The sequence below is a fragment of the Arvicanthis niloticus genome, unplaced genomic scaffold (genome assembly GCF_011762505.2).
Source record: "Arvicanthis niloticus isolate mArvNil1 unplaced genomic scaffold, mArvNil1.pat.X pat_scaffold_283_arrow_ctg1, whole genome shotgun sequence".
Classification (NCBI taxonomy): Eukaryota; Metazoa; Chordata; class Mammalia; order Rodentia; family Muridae; genus Arvicanthis; species Arvicanthis niloticus.
Window position 1 is genome coordinate 71,290 of NW_023045944.1, and position 23,644 is coordinate 94,933.

Consider the following 23,644-nt stretch of genomic DNA (forward strand, 5'->3'; position numbering starts at 1 on the left):
CCCAACAAAACCAGGTATAGAAAACAAAACATAGGCATATTTGTGTTCAGTTAGACAGTAGCCTAACAACAAATGAGAGTTTATTATTCACACGACTCACAATGTCAACATCAAGCCAATAAAAATATATGATATGTGAATTAACTTAACGGCAGAGTCAGCTGTAATTCATTCGCACGTAAATGCTCTGTAGAAGATGGGTAGAGACTGGGGAAGATGAAAGCCTCCCTCGCAGCAGGAGGAAGGTGGCCATGGGTCAGTGTCACAGACATCACATGGCTGTGAGCCCCCCCACTCCTGCCGGACTGAGAATTCTGGGTCGCAACATTTCTCCAGGTTTAACACGTCAAGATAGAAACAGGATTTGAACCTAACGGTTGTAGCAGTCCCACTCCATTTGAGACTGGCATTTGTTCTCTTCAATGGTGTTTGAAAATTTAAAGAGAGAAAGTTAAATTTTGTTGGTTGTTGTTTGAGACATGGTCTCACTGTGTAGCCTTGGCTGTCCTAGAACTCACAGAGATCTACCCACCTCTGCCTGCCAAATACTGAGATTAGAGGTGTGCTACCACGCTGGGCAGAGATGAGATGTACACACTGAGACCGTGGGCTCTCCTTTAAATGACTTTTTTTTTTTTTTACATGAACCAGTCAGTCACCTTTTATTGGATACTAGTTCTCAGTCAGGGTAGGGAGGTTCAGCCAGTCGGATTCCTCCGAGGTCGGAGTGAGTGGGGCGGGTGGTTGTGCTCAGCCATGCAGTGCCCTGCACACTGACCCCTCTTCAGTGACTTTTAAAAAAATGAGTGCGTGTGCACAAGGGCATAGAGGAACAAGTGTTTGCTTGTGGAGGTCAGAGCACAGCTTTGTGGACTTGGTTCTCTCTTTCTACATCTCTGTGGGTTCCGGAGACTGAACTCAGGTCACGAGTTCTACGTGGCCAGCGCCTTTACAACCGAGCCGTCCCGTCAGCCTTAACTGACTTAAGAAATTCTGTTTAATGCCCCTGTAGGCTATCAGGACCAACAATGCCAAAGTTAATGGTTCACTGAAGGACTGGCCACATGGTGGCTCTTTGAAAGGAAAGACACGGGAAAGAAATTTTTTAAAAGACCTTTGACAAATGGGGCTTGCTTTGTATGGACACACGACAGTAAGAGACAAAACTTAGATTAAGTGCTCTAGGCAGGGAATAGATATTTTCACGAGTCTGTGTCCACGGGAGAGAGGGACAGAGATAGGGAGGAAAGACTATTTTTCAGTTTAATTGGAGCTGTAGCTTCCTGAGAAGGCCCTAATTGGTTGACGTGATTTGGATAGTCAGCCTTTGTAATAGGCCTGTTGAGAAATAATGATTTTTGTCCATTTGTGGGGAAGTGAACCAGGTCGTTGCTTAATGACCAGATGAGACATCTGTTTACACAGATGTTTTAGTTGAGAGAAATGTAAGCATGCTTCTAAATTGATAAATAGTTGGTTATTCTTCCTTGTCTTAGAGGTTGAGCCAAAGTTTACATAGATTAGGGGAAGGCTGAGCCTGGAAATTAAAAAACAATTGCATAAATGAAGATGGTAGTAGTGAAATAAAGTCAGATAGCAGTCATTTTAATAACTATTTACAAGGCCTTCTCTGGGGTCACCTGGCAACTCACATGCAAGTGACCTGTGTCACGCCCTCTTCCTGGTCAAACTGTCCATCATCCAGTTCCCGGAGGGCACTGTCGCTCCTGCTGAAGCCGGAGAAGCTGTCGCTCTGCGCGGGCCGCTCTTCCTTGGTCCAGCACTCTCTGGAGGGAGAGGGGGGGCCCTCCTCAAGAGGGGCTCGGCCTCCTGCGGCTTGGGAGGCTTGACATGCGCTTGTGTCCAGGCCTATGCTCCTGCTGCCAACCTTGTTTCTGTCTTCACCCCTCAGCAGCCGGCTGCCTTTCCTCTGAAACACAGAGATTGTCAAGCAGGGCTTGGAGCATGCGCGCCGCGCCTCTGCTCTGCCCACCGCTTCTCTACCTGAAACTTCCCTTTTCTTTCCCACTCCTTACTACAGGAGCTGGGGTGTAGCTCAGAGCTGGAGCCCTGCCTATGTGGCCCTGGCTCCATCCTCAGCACCCGGGTCTTGCTCATCTCTGCCTGTCTGGCAAATCTGCTCTTGGCTTGTCCTTCTCAGTGGTAGGTGGGTTGTGTGGACAGTTCTCAGGAGAGAAATGGGTTAAATTGTACTTGGAAAACCAAGTAAGCAAGAAACAGACAAGTGCATTTTATTTTGGTGGTGGTAATGGTGACTAAACTGTACATCATACACTTTAGTGGGTATCTTGTCTATGTCATGAGGCACCAGTGTGTCCTGGATAAAACACATTCTAAGTGTTTCTTTAGAACAGCATTTCTCAAGGGTCGAACGACCCTTTCACAGGGGTCACCCAAGACCATCAGAAAACACGGATACTTCCGTTTGCATTCATAACAGTAGCCAAATTATAGCTATGAAGTAGCAACAAAAATAATTGTATGGTTGGGAATCACAGAGGAACTGTATTGAATGGTCACAGCAGACCCGATTCCTTGTGCTGCTACAAACAGGATTATTGTTCTGCAGCCTGACCCAGCTCATTCACAACTGTCCCACAACGAGCTGTGGGTGTTTTGCTGATAAAGTTAAAGGCTGGCAGGCAATGTCCTTGGTTCATGTGGTTTTGAGTAAGAACGGCCCCCATAGGCTCATATATTTCAGTTCTTTGTCACTAAGTAGTAGAATGCTTTGGAAAGATTAGGAGGATTACAGATGTTGGAGGAAGTGTGTCACTGTGGGCGGGCTTTGAGGTTTCAAAAGCCCACGCCAGGCCCAGAGTCTCTCTCCCTTCTCCCCCCCCACCTCCCTCTTTCTCTCCCTCTCCCCCTCCCTCCATGTCTCCCTCCCCCTCCCTTTCTCTCTTCCCCAAGATGATGATGGACTAAGGTTCTGAAACTGTGAACAGCCCCAGTTTAATGTCCTCTCTTACACTGTCTCTTCACTGCAATAGAACAGTGACTAAGACAGTACAGTTCCTGACAAAGTCCCTGCCATGTCCACTGAGGTCTGAGGATCTCTTCTCGACAGAAGGGGCTGGATTCTCCAGGACAGCTCAGCATGTGGCGTCCAGACTGCTGCGAGATTACTTAACTGTCACTGCCAGTGTGTCACTGGACCCCATCACAGAACCTCAGCTCTGTAAGGCTGAGCGAGGATTCAAACAACCAACCTAATAGTCACAGGATTCTTTCAAATGACCCACATTCACCTGGATGTTAGTCGGGAACTGAGATTACAGTTTACTGTGTGAAAAATCTGAAGTCATGAAACTCTTAGAACACTGCCCTTGCAAACAAAAGTGTCTTGATCCGTCTCCACTTGGTGCACTCTTGCCTTCACCAAATGTAAACACTGGATCTGTGAACCTGTCCTTCATTTCTGCTCAAAATGTGTTGAGCTGAGTTCTCCCAGTGGGGCCTGAGAGATCCTCTCAGATAGGTGCCAGGCCTGAGAGCAATGCCCTGGTCAGTGCCAGGGCTGGACAATGCTGCTGGGTAGGCTTCCTCTCACCTGGCTAGTGGGGGCCTTTCCCACAGACACAAGATCCCCTGGGCTTGTCCTTCCAGTCTGACTCATACAGGGAGCCCTGGAGCCCTTGGCTGTAACAGGGACAAAGGTGACTTTTGCAATACACTATTGTATGTTAGATAAGAGAGGCCGGTTCTCAGTGCAGTGAGAATTTCCTTAATAAAAATGGAATATTCTTTAGCATATGCTATTCACCGTAGTTTACTTTTAGATAACTGTTAACAAGTAAACGGCCGTCAGGTGTGAAGTTGAACTGCTACCTGACAAAATAGCACTGTATCCTAGAACACTTCAGAACACACACCTTTGCTCGTCAGAAGATGAGGGGTTTGATTAATATGTCTTTCGCAATGATATTGCCTCTCACACAGCCTCACCCCGTGTGAAATGTTTTTTACAGTCAGCCAATTTGTGATTTCCTAATAACTCAAAACGTTGTAGTCTGAAGCCCATCCAATTCTGGGAGATCATTCACTTCAGTCTCCCCATAATTCAGGTCCCCGTGAAGGGGTGAGGCCATGGAGTGTCCTTCCCCATGGGCACTGGAGCCAGTGCTTGTGCTTTTCACAGTGCATTCATTACGTTTAAAAAACAAGAGTAGATCAGTGATACAAGGCTTGTGCTCCCTAGATAAAACTCTTTCTGTTGCAGAATACACACATACACACGCATACATGCATACACACATACATACACATGTACACAGACATACATCCACACGCACATGGACATGTGCACACACACACTAGAGAACCTGGTAGAACAAAGGAAAGAGGAAAGCTCGTCCTACCTCCAAGAAACTGCTGTTGTTAGAACCTTAACATATTTTGTTATACCTTCTTCTCTCTCCCCCTCCCTCCCTCCCTCCTTCTCTTCCTCCATCCTTTTCTCATTTTGCATCTAAGTGGTTCATAAGCACAGCACAGTCTGCGCTCATCTCCCACGGAGCACTGCACTGCAGGTCCCTGTTATTTTCCAGGCTCGCTCATGGCCTTTCAGGCTTCTTCCTTTCCTGCTTTTTTTCTGACATTTTCTCTACAAGGTGATTTGGATGCAGATCCAATGCCACCCTAACAAACATCTAATGTGTCACTCTTGTTTAAAAGAAAAGGGACTGACCCATTCTATTAGTGTCTTTCTTGATGTGGTGTCAAAATACCAGACAAAAGCAAGTTCGGGCCTGGCTGCTTTTGTCTCACGTTTGAGGGTACAGTTTGTCATGATGAGGAAAAGCCCACTGAGTCCACAGTTGGGAAACAGAACAGTGAATGCTGGTGGTCAGCTCACTTCCTGCCTTTTTTTTTTAGTTCAGGATTCAGCCCAAGGAGGGAAGGACCCACTTTCAGAGTGGGTCTATGCATTAGGGTTTCATTTCATTGCTGTGAAGAGACACCATGATTATGGCAACTCGTATAAAAGAAAACATTAAATCAGGGCTGGCTTACAGGTTCAGAGGTTCAATCCATTATGGTAGGAAACTTGACAGCATGCAGGTGCTAGAGAAGCCGAGCGTTCTACATCTTGATCCACAAGCAGCAGAAGGAGACTGTGTCCACACCGGGCATAGCTTGAGCATAGATGACCTCAAAGCCCATCTTCACAATGACACACTTCCTCCAGCAAGGCCACACCCAGTCCAATAAGGCCACACCTCCTAGTGCTACTCCATTAGGCATTCAACATGAGTCTATGGGGAGTGTGTGTGGGGTTGCACATTCTTATTCAAGCCACCACAGCTAGTGTGGCCATAATATGGAACACTGAGAGACAGCTACCCTGTGATCCAGCCATCCCACTCCTGGGTAAGGCTGGAGGAATGATGTCAGGATGTCAATGGACATCTGCACTCCCTACTCGCTGCCCTGCTTTTCACAAGACCTGTGAGCGGAAACATCCTGCCGGAGCATCACCTGTGGGTGGATAAAGGAGATGACACTTTTCCACTTGCCACTGGTGCAAGTGGAAACAAGGGAAACAAGTCAGGCTCAGAATGACAGGAACCACACTCTGAGACACATAGACTGTGGGGAGTTCATCTCATAGGAAGTACAAGAAGACCGGTGTTTACCAGAAGCTTGAGAGAGTGGGGGTGGGGTGGGGAAAGGATGGAGGAAGGTTAACCAATGGACACAAGCTACAGTGTAGGAAGTTCTGGTCTGCTGTGGCCCTGCTGGGTGACTGTGTACACTAGATTTCAAAATAGATCTCAATGTTTCCACCATAAACAAGTGATAAATATTTGAAAAAGTAGGCATGCTAACTTGATTTAAAAATTGTACAGTATATATGTGCATTGAAACATCAAATTGTACACACACACACACACACACACAAACACACACACACACACACACACACACACACACACACACACACTTACTTTAAAAGTTTTATGTACCAGACACTGGAGAGATGACTCAACAGGTAAGAGCTCTTGCTGCTCTTGCAGAGAACCAGGGTTTGGTTCCTATGTGGTTGGTCCCATGTAGTGGCTCACAACTGTCTGTAACTCTAGTTCCAAGGATGCCCTCTTCTGGCTTTCCTGGCACCAGGCATGCACATACATACATGCAAGCAAAACACTCATACACATAAAATAAATAAATGAGTCTTTTAAAAATTGATGTACCACTTAAAACTTAATTTAAATAAAAATGCATCCACACTGCAAAAACCAAACCAGACGGAAACATGGTCTGTCTTCCAGGGGCCACTCTCTCTGTTTTTCTCTTAAACAACAGAACTTTCTCCACCAACCTCCCTCAGTGTTTGAGCATGTGGTATCACCACAGCCCACATTTCCAGCCTCCTTTGGAAGTGACTGTGGACAGACGGAGCAGTTCAGACCAAAGCAACAGGAGACTGTCTGAGAAAGTCATTGCCCGAGGCACAAACCTGGAATTCCAACTTCCTGTATCTCAGTGGCTGCGCATTGTACCAACTGGCTGAGGAGCACAGAGTCTACAGGGGAGAGACCGACTCTTATGGCAGCAAGGCTGATGCAGGTCATGGAGCCCCACCCCCACCCCATCCTGAGTGCCTGCCCACCTTTAGGTATTACAGGACTCACCTCCTATGTGGAATTCGATGCTTACGGGGATAGTTTGTTCATTTATGTTGTATGTGCCATGGTGTCTGTGCAGAAGGCTTGGTTCTCTGCCTTTACTTTATGGATTTCAGGGATAGAACTCAAGCTGTCAGATTTGGCAGCAGATGCCTTGACTCCTAAGCCACCTTTCGGGTCGTCTAAACTGTCTGTTGTCGGCACAGCTTAGTAAGTAGTTATTTACTAGTTATAAGTCAACATGAAAAATGTTCTTGATAATTAATGCTTTTCACTTAATTTCCCCCACCTTTATAATTATGAAAAGTTCTAAACACGTAGAAAATTTAAAAGAGAATAGATTCCCAATGCTCTCCACTTAATTAAATAATTGTTTCTTCCTAGATGTGTGTAAGTTTTGGAATATCAAAACTGACTGGTAAACCACATTTCTGTATTACAGCTAATGGGCTGTTGGAGAAAAATCCAGGACCACTTGGTGTTTCTGGATTTCTCTCCTGTCTCTATCATTAGCAGAATTTAATGATCTTTTGTTGAAAGAAAAGCCCTTCTGTGAAAGTGACTACAACCTCTCATGGTGCCAGTCAAGGCGCCAGACACATTTGGATATGTTCTCAAAGTGAGAGCTCTGTGGTCTGTGCTAATATTGTTTGTGTTTTATAAAGGAATGGATACCTGGAAGAACCACAGGTGCTGTCTGTGTTCCTTCTACCTCAAGCCCTCAGAGTTTTTTTCAGTTTGCTGTCAGCTCCTGAGTCTTCTATGAATGGGGACTCCTATTGTCTCTTAGCTTGTGGAAACAAAATGCTTTTAAAGATTAAAAAAAAAAAATTAATTATGTTTCTGTGCATATGTGTCCAGATGTCTGCAGAGTCCAGAAGAAGAGGTCAGATTCCATAGCTAGAGTTTACAGGTGGTTGTGAGCTGTCCAGAGGAGAGCTGGAGACCGATCTTGAGTCCTGGAAGAGCAGCCAGTGCTCTCAACCATCAAGGCATCGTCTCAGGCCCAGAAACCAAATACTTTAAATGGCCCTTTGTGTCTTATAAATGATATGGGCAGAAGTTTTTAAAAACTGAAATAGTCATTTTAAGATAATTTTAAAAATCTATGAGTTTTACTTAACTTTTCAAAAGAAACAAAAACTTAACAAGAAAAATCTTAGAAGGAAAACATTAAAGTAAAATTTAGCTGATGGAGGTCAAAAATTTTTTTTTGCTTGTTTGTTTTGCTTTGTCTTGTTTTTGAGCCAGGGTTTGATGCAGGCCAGAGTAGCCTTGAACTTCCGATCCTCCTGCCTCCATCCCCCAGGTCTGGGATTGTAGGTCTGCACTCCAGCTTTTGCTCAGAGTCCTCCCCCCACTCCAGCAGAGCTATCATTTCCTGGAATCTATTTGGAGGCATCTGTCCAAAATATGACAATACGAATAGGATTGGAAACAGAAAGAAGAACTGAGCTTAATGGGACCCCATGCAGGAAAAGAGGCTAACCATTGCACCTTGCTTCCCAGAACCCTGTGCCCCGAGGAAAGGCTTTATGGGGAACATAGCATGGAAAATGTAATCTGTGTAGTTTATAAAGCAAACGGTCTTTTCTTTCTTTTACTTAATTTTTTTAAACTTATACGTATGTGTGTTTTGCCTTCATGTGTGTCTGTTCACCTTGTGTGTGCAGTACCCAGGGAGTCCAGAAGAGGGCGTCATATTCCCCTGGGACTGGAGTTACAGATGGATGTGAGCTGCCATGTGGGTGCCGGGAACTGGAATTTAACCCAAGTCCTCTCTAAGAGCAGCTAGCACGTTTACCCTCTGAACCATCTCTCTAGCCCCTCTTTTATTTATTAAAGATGGGATCTCACTCTGTTTCTTAGGCTAGTCTCAAGCTCCCAGCTCAAATGACTCTACTGTCTCTGTCTTTTGAAGTAGCTGGGAGCTGGTGAAGCCTTGGCACCTTATATGTTGGGTTTTTTTTTTTTTTTTTTTTTTTTTCTTTGATCTGATAGTAACTGTGCCCTGGTTCTTTCCTTTTGGACTAAAAAGTATTTAACTCAATTTTATGTTACTAGAGTTCAAGTCAAGAGGCTGGATATTTTAAAGAGACAGTGAGGCCTGATGTGTGGTGTAGGCCTTTAGTCCCAGCACTCAGGAAGCAGAGGAAGTGGATCTTTGAGTTTGAGGCCAGCCTGGTCTACATAGTGAGTCCCTGGACAGCCAGTGCTATGTAGCAAGACTCTATATAAGACAGAGAGAGAGAGAGAGAGAGAGAGAGAGAGAGAGAGAGGACTTAAACATTATGTGTGTAGATGTTTTGTATGTCTGTGTATCATCTGCAGACCTAGGGCCTGAGGAGGCAGAAGAGAGAGTCAGATTCTCTGGTACTGGAGCTATAAATGGTTGTTAATGACAATGAGGGTGCTGGGAATTGAACCTGGGTCCTCTGGAAAAAAAAAAAAAAAACAGCCAGTGCTCTTAGGTGCTGAGCCATCTCTCCAGCCCCCAAAATATTGAAATTTTAAATTAGATAATTTGTTTTTGTTTGTTTGTTTGTTTTGAGACAAGGTCTCACTATGTATCCTTGACTGTCCTGGAACTCACTTTGTAGCCCAGGCTGGCCTCAAGCTCAGAGACTTACCTGCCTGCCTCCTGAATGCTGGGATTAAAGGTGTATGCATGCCATTACATCTGGCTATATGGTAGGATGTTCTTATACTGTGGGATTTTCAAAGTTGTGTTGTATTTTATATTGTGATATTACTATTAATATGATCTGGAGGACAAACAAGAAGGGAAAGGTTATGGTTTAAAGTGACATGTTTGTGTGTCAAAATTGACAAGAAGTAGGGTGTCATGGGTAGCTTCAGTTGTCAACTTGAGACAACTGGGAAGAGGGACTCTCAACTGAGGACTTGCCTTATGGCACTGGCCTGTGGGTGGTCTGTAGGGAATTTTCTTAATTGTTAATTGATGTGGATGGCCAGTCCATGTGGGAGGTGCCATTACTGGGCATGTGGACCTGTATCATATGAGGAAGGCAGCTTGAGCAAGCCAGAGGGAGCCAGCCAGTGTTTGTCCATGGTCTCTACTTCAGACCCTACTTCTGGGTTCCTCTTTGAGCTCCTGCAAGAACTTCTCCCAGTGATGGACTGTGTCACTTACATGTAAGCCACATAAACACTTTCTTCCCCTGAGTTGGTTTTGATTAGTAGTTTTCCCCCACAGAAACAGAAAGCAAAGCAGGACACTGGGACTATAGGCCCGTGCCACAATGCCCAGTGTGGACTTTTATTTTATTTCTGTGTGTGTGTGTGCACATGTATAGGCATGTACCCCTGTGTATATGCCACAGCCGTTGGGTAAAGCTCAGGGGACGGCTCTCAGGAGTCAGTCCTCTCCTCAGACCACGTGTGTCCTGGGAAATCAAACACACCTGGTCTGTCGGGCTTAGAAGCCAGCACCTTTAGTTGCTAAACCACTTCACTGAGCCTGGGGTTGTATTTGTAAAGTGCCTGAACTGTAAAACTGACATTTGGTATACATTTTTATGGGCTTTAACAAACCCAGATTTAACACACACTACAGCAGTTCCATCATCTCCTGGTCTTCCCTGTACATCCTCCGTTTGCACGCTTCACCTAACCCAGGCTGTGATGTGAATGGAGTGATACAGTGTAACCTTTGGATACTGGGTCCTTTCACTCAGCCTAACACCCGAGAATCCATCCAAGTTACTGTTCGCATCTGTAGCTCATTTCTTATTTCTGAGTAGTACTTAATTGCAAGGCTGTACTATCATTGTTTACTGAAGACATAGGCTTTCTCCTGCTTTGGGCAATTATGACTAGGATAACGATAAATATTTGTGTATACTCTGTATGCACACACATTTGTGCACACATGTGTGTGTTTCTTTAACATAAATACCCAGGAGGGGATTGTTGAGCCATGCGTGTGCACTTAAAGTCACAAGAAGTGGCCTGATCATCTTCTAGACTGCTGGGTTGCTTGCATCCCTGCCCAGTGATGACTGCTTTGCTTGCCCGTTAGTCTCGCCAGCTCTTGGATATTGCCTGATTTCAAAGTTTAGCTTTTGTTATATGTGCATGGTGGCATCTTGTCATGAGCTACGTTTGCACTCTCATAGCTAATGATTAAAGCATCTTTTTGTGTATTTATTTCTTGTGTACATATCCTCATTGATAACTGTGCTGCTTTCTTACTGTTGATATTTGAGATTCTTGATGTATTCCCAATACAGCCCATTGTTACTGATGTGATTTAAGGTTTTTGTGGTCTGCGGCTTATCTTTTTATTCTTTTAGTGGTGTAAGTCACATGGCACAGGCTTTTAATTTTGATGAGATCTAGTTTATCAACTTTGTGTTTTCCGAGACAGGGTTCTTTGTAGCTCTGGCTGTCCTGGAACTCACTCTCTGTGGATCAAGCTGTCCTCAAACTCACAAAGGTCTGCTTGCTGATGGCTTCTGAGTGTTGGGATTAAAGATGTGCATTACCACTGACTGGCTAATTTATCAACTTCTGATAAGTCATGGTTCTGCTATTATATCTGAGACCTATCCTAACTTCATGGATAGTCCCCCCTAATGTCTATTTTAAACACTTTCTAGTTTTACTAATATAAATAATTTCTGATGCCTTAAAGAAACAGGGTGCAGGTCAATTCACAGATGTGTGTGTGGCTGAAGTGGCAGGTGCTCCCATCCAAGCACTCCTGTGGGAGGGACAGGAGGGTGAGCATTTCAAGGCTTGAGACTGATGGCTTGGCCATTCTGGATGGTGAGAGGCTCCCACTTTGTGTTAGCATTTTGTCTAAGCTGCACACCACCGTTACCTAGCAACAGTCAGGTATGCTCCACCCCATAGTTACCTGGCAACAGCCAGGTATGCCTGACTCTCTATAAAAGGAGGTGTTTGTCCCCCCTGCTCTCTCTTGCTCTTGCCTTTTTGCTCCTGCTCTGTCCCCTCACCCCTTCCCTCTTCTCTCTCCAGCCCCTTTCCCCTCCCCTGTCTCTCCACGTGCTCATGGCCGGCCTCTACTTTTCTACTTCTCTGCTCTCTCTCTCTCTCTGCTTTTCTCTGCCTCTACTACCTTCTCGTCTCCCCTCTCCATGCCCTGAATAAACTCTATTCTATACTATACCACGGATGCCTTAGCATGGGCTCTCGGAGGCACCTCCCTTCCCCACACTTCACCACACACCCACCAAAACATATTCCTCCTCTCTTTATCTTTTATAGACACATCTCTCTGACCCTGGTGAGTCTCAGCCTGGGCCTCCATGTCACACTTTCTCTGTACTCAGCAGCCAGTGCCTCCCTGGCCAGCTCTTGTCCACCTACTATGCTCCTGGTCATGAGCGGCCTGCTCACTTTCTCTGGCTCTTGGTTCTAGCAACACTTGGGGCCAGGGGACACTAATCTCTGGAGAACTGAGTCTTGGTGATGGGGCTGTAGCTCACCAGGTGGTAGCCACGCTCTGCTCAGGGCCTCTTCCTGGGGAGGACTCTGTAATTCTCACTCTGGCTCCTTTCTTTTCTCTGGACTACCTTCCTCCTCCCACACTCTCCAGTTGTCCTCACTGCCTTCACAAACCCCAGGCACGCTCCTCTCCATCTCTCTTCGGAGTGCAGTCTTGTCCTGACTCCTCTCCTTTACTGCATCGCATAGATGCAGCTTCACATCCCCATATTACCCAGAAGGCTTGTGAAGCCACTTCACATCCCCCATTATTACCCAGAAGCCTTGTTTTCATTTTCATTTTTTCTCTTTAACATTTGAGATTGAATCTAGAGCCTCGTGCACTCTAGGTGAATGCCCTACCACTGAGAGCTATCTTCAGCTCTAGAATTTCAAGTTGAAGACGTAGTCTAAGAAACTGCTGTCAATTCTAAGTAGAAAGACTGTGAGGTAGCTGACTTGGGCTCAGATACAACCGCACGGCTCTCCATTGATCCAATCCCACGGGGGCTGTGAGGAGTGAACAAGCATGGCCCTTCTTAAAAACTTGAGGACCATTTGGAGAACGTTTAAAATTCTCCACAGAATACTCCATAATGAGCTTATGAGCCAGGGTCATCCTCCCTGCGGTGAGGGGCACACTCCTCACCTTCCAGTCTACTTCCCTACCTCTCAACCTACTTACGTAGGCAGCCAGTCAGCTCCAATGTTAATACAGCATGGCTAAATTGCATACACTATGGGTGAATGAGGGTCCTATCATAAGTTGGGCATTATCAATACAGTTTTCCTCCAGTCAAAGAACATTGTTCTAGCTTCAAACTACAAGAGTAAAGAACTCCATGCTCAATATCCCACCTCAGTAAAAAGCAGGACAGGCAGGCATGGGGGTGCATGCCTTTAATCCCAGAACTCAGGAAGCAGAGGCAGGTCAGTCTCTCTGAAGTCAAGTCCAGCATGGTCTACAAAGTGAGTCCCAGGACAGGGCTACACAGTAAGACCCTGTCTAACCTCCTTCCCCACTTAAGAAAAAAAAAAAAAAAAGGCTGGGTAATGTCAGCTTGAGACTATATTGAGACAATACAGATGTGCTGCATGTTGTCGGAGGTCAAGAGAAGCAAAACTGCATATTTTTGCAAACTCAGGCACTTTGGATTCACAAACCTTAGAAAAACAATGGAGGAACCCCCGTTTCTCTCTACTTTAGGATTGGTAGCTGAGCCTGGGAACTACAGTGGCAAAGGACAGGTTAGCAGCACGGATTTATTTTGTATGCACACTGGGACTTGTAGAAAAGAAAAAAAATCTAGGAGATGGCTTGGTGCAGAAGACTGAGCTCAGCACAGCTTTTTGAGAGGGTAACCCGGGAGCAAGGGACCAGCAAGGAGAGCAAAGCCTCCAGGGGATAATGAGGGAGCAGGTTATTTCATTTTCGCAGATTCAAGTCAGAGAGAATCATTTCCAATTGTCAGTCTCTTCTTTCCACCAGGGAGAGCAGATGTATATGTAGACTGGGAACCTGCTACCTCTCTGAGGTGGCATATAGGCCATTCTATGGCAGAAAAAAAGGGCAGACCAAGAAACTTCCTGGGTCTGCTTTCTTAGTTCCCTGCAGCTCAAAATGGTCCTTATACCTATGCGCCTTGTGTTGGGACAGCATATTTTTTGGTTTTTCGAGACAGGGTTTCTCTGTATAGCCCTGGCTGTCCTGGAACTTACTCTGTAGACCAGGCTGGCCTCGAACTCAGAAATCCACCTGCCTCTGTCTCCCAAGTGCTGGGATTAAGGCGTGCACCAACACTGCCTGGCTGGACGGCATATTTTAATAGTCTTTGGGACTGAGTCATCCTTTCTATTTAAAAACGATTACAAATTGGTGTATGTAGTGTGTGTATGTGACAGTGCAGGCTCACGCAGGCCAATGGCATGTGTGTGGGCCAGAGGACCAATTTGGGGGTCAGTTTCCTCTTTCTACAATGGGTTTTGGGGATACCAGTCAAGTTCTTTTTTGCATTCTTCTTTAGGAGACTGTTTCCATGCTGAGTCTGTGTGTCCTATCCGGTATTTATTTTTAGAACGATAAAGCGAGCTTGAGGGTTAGATGCTTTGCTGTCACGTCTTATTCATAACGTCAACATTGGTGATTTTTACTCACTTCTGGGGTCTGAGCAGCTGAATTCCACGTAACTGGCCTTTGGAGAAATACGACCTGCTTGGTAGCCAAATTCCCTTCACTGAAGTTAAAATAGTAACATTAGTATTTGTGAATTAGAAATTTTCTTTTAATCCTACAGAAATTTTAATTACTTTCTAAAGTTAGGAGATCAACAAATGGATTTCATTACAGCGTTTTCATATTCATGTGTCTTTATACTTTGTTCTAGTGAATTCATAATTTTCTCCATATTTACTAGGTTGGTCCACATATATCCTTTGTGGGGTAACCTTCTGATCCCCAAATAATTATGAAATACAGCTCTATAAATTGCACTGGAAAAACAAAAAGAAAAAAGCCTATTAAAAAATTAATTGATGTGGAGGAGGGGTGTTGGAGAGATCACTCAGTGGTTTATGGCACTCGTGGCTCTTTCAGAGGATCTGGGTTCGATTCTCAACACCCACAGTGGCTCACTGTGGCTGTAACTTCAGTTCCAGGGAATCTAATGCCATCTTTTGGTTCCCATTGGCATCATGGTACACAGACAAATATGCAGGCTAAACATCCAGACACATGAACATTAACTGAATAAGAAGTTGGAGGATTGACTCAGTGACTACGGGCAGATTCTGCTCACGTTGGAGAGGGGCGGAGCAGTTAATGGATAGGGGCGGAGCAGTTAATGGAGAGGGGCGGAGCAGTTAATGGAGAGGGGCGGAGCAGTTAATGGAGAGGGGCGGAGCAGTTAATGGAGAGGGGCGGAGCAGTTAATGGAGAGGGGCGGAGCAGTTAATGGAGAGGGGCGGAGCAGTTAGGAGCACTGGCTGCTTTTCAAAAGGATCCAATGCCCTCTTCTGGCCTCTGAGGGCATGCATGTACATGATACACATAAACGCAGGGGAAACACTCACACACCTTACAAGAAGTCTGAAAGACTTTTTAAAAAGGGGAGGTGGCCTTGCGGAGGACCTGAGTTCATCTCTCAGCACCCATATCAGGTGGCTAAAAATCACCTGTTCCTCCAGCCTGAGGGATCTGGTGTCTTCTCTCCTCCATGGGCACTTGCACACATGTGGCATTCATTCACACAGACATATATGTACACATAAATTAAAAATTTTAAAAAGTATTTCAAAACTCTTTTAAAACAATATAGTTACTATAGCCCCCAGAACCTCCCCCCCCCCACCAAATCTCAAAATATATCAATGTAATTTTGTGAAACCAGTTTTAGAAAATTATCTTTATATTTTTGCTTCTTCTCTGGTTCTTCTCAGCACCTGCCTGCCTTTTTCCATACCCGTGACCACTGTGTGTTTATATTTCCTTGTATCCCGTGTGTGTGATGGTAGTTTGAATGGGTGTCTAGGATCCTTAAAGATTGAAGACACCAGAATATACTGTTTTCTGTTATGTTTTAGAGAATACGTTTCTTGCTAGTTCTAAATCATGCTGTTAAAATATATACATACACATATATATTATTATCTGTTTCTATATAAGAGTATGTGCACACACATGCATGTGCGCACACATATATTATCTATTTCTATATAAGAGCATGTACACACACGTGTGCACACACATGCACACATATATTATCTATTTCTATATAAGAGTATGTGCACACATATGCACACACATGCACACATATATATTATATGTTTCTATATAAGAGTATGTACACATACGTGTGCACACACATGCACACATATATTATCTGTTTCTATATAAGAGTATGTGCACACACATGCACACACACATGCACATACACGTGTGCACACACATGCACACATATTATCTGTTTCTATATAAGAGTATGTGCACACACATGCACACACATGCACACATATATATTATGTTTCTATATAAGAGTATGTACACATACGTGTGCACACACATGCACACATATTATCTGTTTCTATATAAGAGTATGTGTACACACGTGTGCACACACATGCACACATATATATTATTATCTGTTACTATATAAGAGTATGTACACACACATGTGTGCACACACATGCACACATATATGTTATTATCTGTTTCTATATGAGTATGTACACACACACACGTGTGCACACACATGCACACATATATATATTCTTCCTCTTATGGATTATTTCCTTGAGATGAATTATCAGGAATGAAATTATTAAGTCAAAAAGTATGATTTAAGCCTCTTGGTGTGCACTGTCAAATCAGGGGTGAATTTGGGGAGCCACATGTGGGGAATTTTCTTGTATTTTTCACTGAGAGGGTTCAGCCACAGCCAGTTCCGTTCACTTCGGATGTGCTTTGTAAGTGGCCACGCAGCATCCCCCTTATTTAGCTCTCAACTCCGGGTGGCGCTCCTCTAAGGGCTTCCCTGTCTCTCAGCGTCTGTGGGAGGAGCGCAGCTAAAGTTGCTCGGCAACAACTTTTATTATGCAAAGAAGCCCGGCAAACCCTTACTGCAGTGGACGCTGTGCTTTGTCTCCGGAAGCTGAACCAGAGTGAAGCGTTAGCCCTACAGCATGCGGTCAATGGGACATTTAGCAGAGCACTCCAAACGTATGGCTGCCATGAGTTTTTGGAAAATTAGAAATCTTCCCCCAGGGTGCTAGAAGGAGATGGCTACAATTTTATTTTATTGTTTAAAGATTTATTTATTTATGTTTATGAGTACAGTGTAGCTCTCTTCAGATACACCAGAAGAGGGCATCAGATCCCATTACAGATGGTTGTGAGCCACCATGTGGTTGCTGGGAATTGAAATCGGGACTTCTGGAAGAGCAGTCAGTGCTCTAAACTGCTGAGCCATCTCTCCAGCCCCACAATTTTATTTTTAAAAGACTTCTTATAGTCCAGTTTCATTTCAGTTTGAGCATATCTTCTGTCAGAACAAAATGCTTTGGATGGTGTAATTACTGAGGATAAATTGTGAGGAACTGTGGAAGGGATTAGCATGGAGACTAGACTGGGTCAGTGGGAGTCACAGGCTACACTGGAAAAAGACATGACTTGGGAACCACACAGTTCCTGGGTTCAAATCCAAGCCCTGTCACAGTGTTGAAAGTATGGTCTTTATGTTCTCCACTGTTTAAGGACCTGAGGAGAATAAGACAGAGTCTTGTCCTGTGCAGCCACTAGAAGAAATACAAGTGTGTAACTTGAGGTTGGAGCGGTAGCTTAGTGCTTAAGAGTTCTTGCTGTTCTTGTAGAGGACCTGGGTTCAGTTCCCAGAGCCCACAAGGTGGCTCACAACCTCTTCTTGCTTCTGCGGAGGATTTGCAGGTCTGATGTTAGTGTGTCAGGAGAGGCAAAGAAAATTCATGACCTGTGACATTTAAATACCATATCAAAAATGAGCCACTAAAGCTTTGCTCTGATATTCCAGTGAAAGTGGCATAAGCCTTAATTAACCTCAGCACTTGAGAGGTAGAGGCAGGCAGATCTCTGTGAGTTCAAGGACAGTCTGGTCTGCATAGTGAGTTTCAGGACAGCAAAGACTATGTATGGAGGCTCTGTCTTAAAACAAACAAACAAATTCCAATGAATTCAGGTTTGCACAAGAGTAAACAGCATGTTTAATGTAACATAAGAAAGCAAAATAACAGCCGGGCAGTGGTGACTCACACCTTTAATCCCAGCACTTGGGAGGCAGAAGGCAGGCAGATTTCTGAGTTCGAGGCCAGCCTGGTCTACAGAGTGAGTTCCAGGACAGCCAGGGCTACACAGAGAAACCCTGTCTCGAAAAAAACAAACAAAACAAAACAAAACAAAAAAAAACAAAAACAAAAACAAAAAAACAAAAAACAAAAAACAAAAAAACAAAAAAAAACCCAAAAACCAAAAACAAACAAACAAACAAAAAAAAAAACAAACAAAAAAAAGAAAGCAAAATAACACTACCATAAAAAACTTTCAAACTGAGAAGTCTTAAATATAGCTGATAATACCTTCAGGGATACTTAAAATTTGAAGTTATTTTTGTGGGCTATCATGGGGCTGAAGATGTTGACCTGAATGCCGCAGTCCTTGCTAAGCATGCCTGAGGCCTCGGGACACAGAGACAGACAGACAGACAGACGGACGGAGGCAGACCATAAAGAAAGCAGGGAGTAAAAAAGACAAGTTACAGACATGTTGAAAGTTTGAATATATAACTAGATTCTCATCTATGGTTAAATAATTTACAAATACATCTTAAATGTGAGCAAAATATTGTAAAAATATTGATCAAAGAACCCAGATGACCCATGAAATGAAAATGTACTTGGCCTCAGTCATGATTAAGACTATAAATAAAGGAGGCTGGAGAGACGGTTCAGTGGCTAAGAGCGCTTGTTGCTCATCCAGAGGACCTGGGTTCGATTCCCAGCACCCAGATGGTAGGTGACAACTGCCTAACTTCAGTTCCAGGTGATCCCACACCCTGTCCTGGCTTCTGTGAGCTCCTGTACGCACATGGTACATAGATGCATATTCAGGTGCGTACACACAAACACTTAACAACAACAAACATCTAGAAACAAAAACAGACAAATCACCTGAAAACCACACAGATCACTATGTACTTTCCAGAATGGTGCCACTGAAGCACAGCCATATTTTCATGCTTGAGCAATGCAAACATCCCACCCCAGCCGCCTCTGGGCTGCAAATGAAACCAGAAGCAATCTATTTGGGTTGGCTTGAGATTTATGTAGCCAATGAAACAAATGCCCAACCCAGCACTTCCACTTACAGAGAGCCCTTGGGTGCATACTAGGGTTCCTACTTGAGCTAAGAGGGACTGGTCACAAGCACCATCAGAAGGTGAGCACACCACAGCAGGCAAATACTGTGCAGGAGAACACACACCCACATTGCTACACACAGACAAAGTCATCAGTGAAGCGGCACAGAGGAAGTGCGTCATGCTAACCCCACTTGTCGGCCAAAGTGAGTGCACAGGTACAGTTTTAATGTACTTCCTATGTGTTTTATTCACAGCCATTTTTTCTGAGATTGTGTTATTCTATTTTATGTTTATGGGGTGTTTTGGCGGTCGTATGCCTCCATGTGGGTGCTGGGAGCTGAACCCTGGTCCTCTTGAAGAGTGGTCAGTGCTTTTAACCACTGAGTCATCTTTCCAGTACCCACAGATTACTAGTGACTTTATCCCGGGTACTGAAGACCAGTTGAATGCCTGTGGATGAGGTGGTCACTGGTCAGTGGGGAGGCTGCAATTGTTACGGTGGAGATGAGCCAGGCTGCTGTTTTCTGATACTGTGTTTTCCAGACAGGGCTTTATCCGGCCAGGCTGGTCTTGAACTCCCTACGTAGCGGAAGCTGACTCGCTTGAGATTATGGGCTCCTGTGAGTTTTCTGTCTGTACTTTATGTATATATACCACATGCACACCTGGTCCCAGTGCAGGTCAGAGAGGGCATCAGATCCCTAGAACTGGACTTATGTGGTTGTGGGTGCTGGGAACTGAACCCAGGTTCTCTCTAGGAGCATTAAGTGTAACCATGTCTATAGGGCCCTTCCCCTTTAAGTCTGTAATATTAGTTGCAAGCTCAGCTGATGTGGTTCTTTACTGTTTATTTTTCTTGAAGAATTTTCTGGTAATTCTCATCTTGACTTCTCTAGTAGAAAAAGGATTGGGCTCCTGGCACGACAGTGTCATGCCAACAATAATGAAGGATTTCCAGGGTGGCTGCAATAACCTTGGAAAGGTGTAGGCTTGGTGCCGTACAGCCTGGAGCTGTACTATGTGTGTGATCTCATGATCTTTCCATGAGGGTGCCGACATAAACCTCGGTGGTGTACCATTGCCTAGGAAACGGGAATGGCAACCCAAAGAGCGCCTAGTGTGCGCATGCGCTGTGACGTCAGGAGGGGAAATGCCCCCGTGAGCCATTCAGGTACAGCTTAGACAGCAGAAGAGAGAAGAGCAGAGAAAGTTGAAACACTGTCTCTAAGGAGGGGACTGTTCACAGCTTTCTGAGTGATGGATTTTTCAGGCACTAGGTGTCTAAAGAGAGTGTGACATTTCTCTTTCTGGGTGTAAACATGCATCTCTATGATATTACTTATTTCTGTTGCCTTATTGCTCAAGATTCCCAGTGCATGATGGACTGCATACCTTATGTCTTCTGGAACATTCTGATTTGGCACAGGCCATCCTATCCTGCTTGGACACCTGATTTCAACCTCTTAGGAATTTGGTTCTGCTAAAGAGTTAGGTCCCCAAATAATAGCTCTTATATTATTATAATTATATACTAATACATATATTAGAATATCAAATAGTCCCCTCATTTATTAGCCAAATGTCTTCAGGACTTTTTCTCAACAATCCTCATGACCAGTGAACAGCATCACGCTTAATCTTCATTTTATATTTGTTATGTCTTGGATATGAAGTCTCTCCAGAAAAGGCTCATATGTGAAGCTTCTTCCCCAGGTGGCGGTCCAGTGGGGCCTGACTGGGTCTTCTGGGTGCTAACTTCCTCAACACTTAAGTTCGTGGCTGAATGGGCTCTTAGGAGGCGGGGCATAATTGGAGGAAGGAGGGCGTGGCTTACCGGTGAGAGCAGTGAGGAGCCAGAACAAATCTGTCCTTTAATCACTTTCCTAGGAGTCCTGTCACAGTGACAAAGTGACTAATGGGTACTCAGAAGGACCCAAGTAACAAAATAAACAAACTATACAAAGCTCCTGGCGTCTGAGGAGAAAGTAGGACACGGCTCACTTTCCCTTTTGTTCAAGTACATTTTCTACTCTATTCTGCCCAGGAGCAGCAGCAGACTCTTGAGAAAGGATTTACTAAATTGTGAAGCTGCTCTTTAATCTCCTCAGGACTTGGGCATCAAGCTTTATTTCATATTCATAATCTCTCTTCTCTCCAATACTTCTTTGGAACCAACCTACGGACTAAAGCACCTCCTTGCTTAATTACTGTATTAAATTACAGAACTCATGGCTTGACCGGCCCCAACCAGAATGCGTGCCCCTGGCTATGCGCTAGCACTACATGAGATGTAAACACGACTCTCTCGTAAATGACCTCAGCACCAGGCGCCATAGATGCTTTTCACTAGTAGATAGACGTTTTCTCTTTAATTTCACTTAAAAATCTCTGGAGAGTGATTTATTATTATAAAATAATAATAATTTTATTATAAAACAGTAAATAATAAGAAACTGAATAGAAGCAAAGAAGCCCCCTTCCCCCTTTTCCTATGATAGTCTCCAGAACCAAATATATTTTAGAACCACTGTGAAGCTGGTCCAAGGGTTGCTAGACACATTTGAAACCTATACACTTTGGATTATTCTCTAATACTGTCCTAAAACTTACCTTTAAAATCCCTTAACAAATTAAAGTTTTAAAAATTATTTTTTGTGTATGGGCATTTTTTTTTTTTTTTTTTTTTTTTGTCTGCAAGTACATCATATGCATGCAGTACATGAGGAGGCCAGAAGAGGGTGTCAGATCCTCTGACCTGGAGCCACCACATGGAAGCTAGGAATCAAACCAGGGACCCCTGGAAGAGTAGAAGGACTCATAACCACTGAGCCATCCTCCAAGCCCCCAAATCCTTAGCAATTATTACAGACAGGATTCTATAACTGCATATTTAGTGAGCAATTAGCCCCCTCGCCATTCTAATAACATATAAAGAAAAATCCTCGTAGACAGTAAGGGCACTTCCATGGTTCCAGGGTGCCTAGAGGATCTGGGGCACAGGAGAAATCTGCATGATGGTAAAGTTTTGGCACCCTCCCTGTGTTCTAGAGCACCCACACAGCTACCCCTCATACAACCCTCATAGAGGGCATCTCCAAAGCACGGAGTTGCAGGGTAGGATCTCATGCAGTTTGAGCACAAACTGGCTGAGTCTGGCTTCATGTTTCATAGCTTACTCCTACTTCAAGGTCTTCTTGGGATCGCAATATATTTTAGATCCAGCCTTAGGCTTAGTCCTGTCATTCCTAAACTGATCCTGACCGGATACAGGAAATGCCACTGGGGCTCAGCAGAGGTGGGCTGGCTGCCAGATGTCCTGCCCATTCATTCAGAGCACTGTGGGAAATACTTAGAAGTGAGCCCAGCTGGGATCCCCGAATGAATGGCAAGAAATAACTATACTTTTCCTTCAGGGAAGAGGAAGGAAAGGTTCAGGATTTCCACACTTCAGAAGGGCTGTAACTCTAACTGTATCAGGCCAAATGCACCTAAGAGAACATCAAAAAGAGACAGAGAAAACAGACATGGTGGTGGCAGACACTTTAAATCCCAACACTCAGGACACAGAGGAAGGTGGATAGCTGTGAGTTCGAGGCCAGCCTGGTCTAGAGAGTGAGTTCCAGGACAACCAGAGCTACAGAGAAAGACCTTGACTCAAAGCAAGCAGAACAAACAGAAAGCAGTTTGAAGAAGGCACAGACACACAAGGTTGTTGAGAGCTGTGTGCAGATCCATGGCTCAGACAGAGGAACTCCTTGGTTTTCTTAGAAGCCCCTGCAGATTTCTCAAATGTCTGTATATTTGAGGCACTTGGGGCAATGCAAATGACAGGGACCCACCCTCTAAGCAAAGGGATTGGATCTGCTGACCTCTAAATCCCATGAAACCACACTAGAAGCATTTCTCGTGGGCTTTAAGTCAGCATTGGTTAATTTACGCACAGATGAGCAGGTTGTAGAGTTAGATGTGTAGGTGAGGCTACACGGCCTTACCTGTCGTATCTCAATACAGGTGTCGGCAACACGCTTGTCAGAAGCCAGCCAAATTCAGCCAGGGTGTGCAGCAGGGGCCGTAATCTGTTTTGATTTCACAGCCCTGTGTGAATAAGCATAAGAGCTTACATTCTAAGGGCAAAGACAGCCCGCGACACAGTAGCGAGGATGAATGGGGGGATGAGTGTTTATGGGGGGTTCTGTGTCCGGTGGATATAGTGTTATGGGACCCATGCAGCCTCCAGAATGTCAACTTCTGCAACTGCTGCCTTCTAAAAACCACAGCGAGTGGACGGTGGCCACTCAGGCCTTTCTTGGGTCCTGGGAAAGCCATGGCTCTCAGATTCTAAAGCACAGAGCTGAAAATCTGCATTTTAAAAGCTCCCTAGGGCGTCTGATCCACAAAGCTTACCAAGTAGGTTCAGCAGCCTCGGTGGAGGGACTGGAGTGGGAGACTGCGGGCGGCAGGGAAGCTGACAGGCTGGATGTGTGGCCTCTGTTCTTGCTCCACTGGAGTGTTTTCTCTTGCGGCTTTACTTATGACCCACCTTCCCCAGCTCTCTCAATGGGGTTTATGATTTCTCTGAAAATGAGTTCTGTCCTTTATGGTCTTTGTAAGGCCAGAAAGTCAAAATGTTTC

General features: G+C 44.6%; 1 pseudogene across 1 annotated transcript; it reads right to left on the reverse strand.

Moving 5' to 3' along the window:
* Window positions 1-39: 39 nt before the first annotated feature.
* LOC117701861 (raftlin-2-like) lies at window positions 40-23,107 on the reverse strand (annotated as a pseudogene). The gene is made up of 3 exons (XR_013070272.1): window positions 23,005-23,107; window positions 14,284-14,362; window positions 40-1,930 (listed from the first exon to the last, which is right to left on the reverse strand). The product of XR_013070272.1 is annotated as a raftlin-2-like (transcript).
* Window positions 23,108-23,644: the final 537 nt, after the last annotated feature.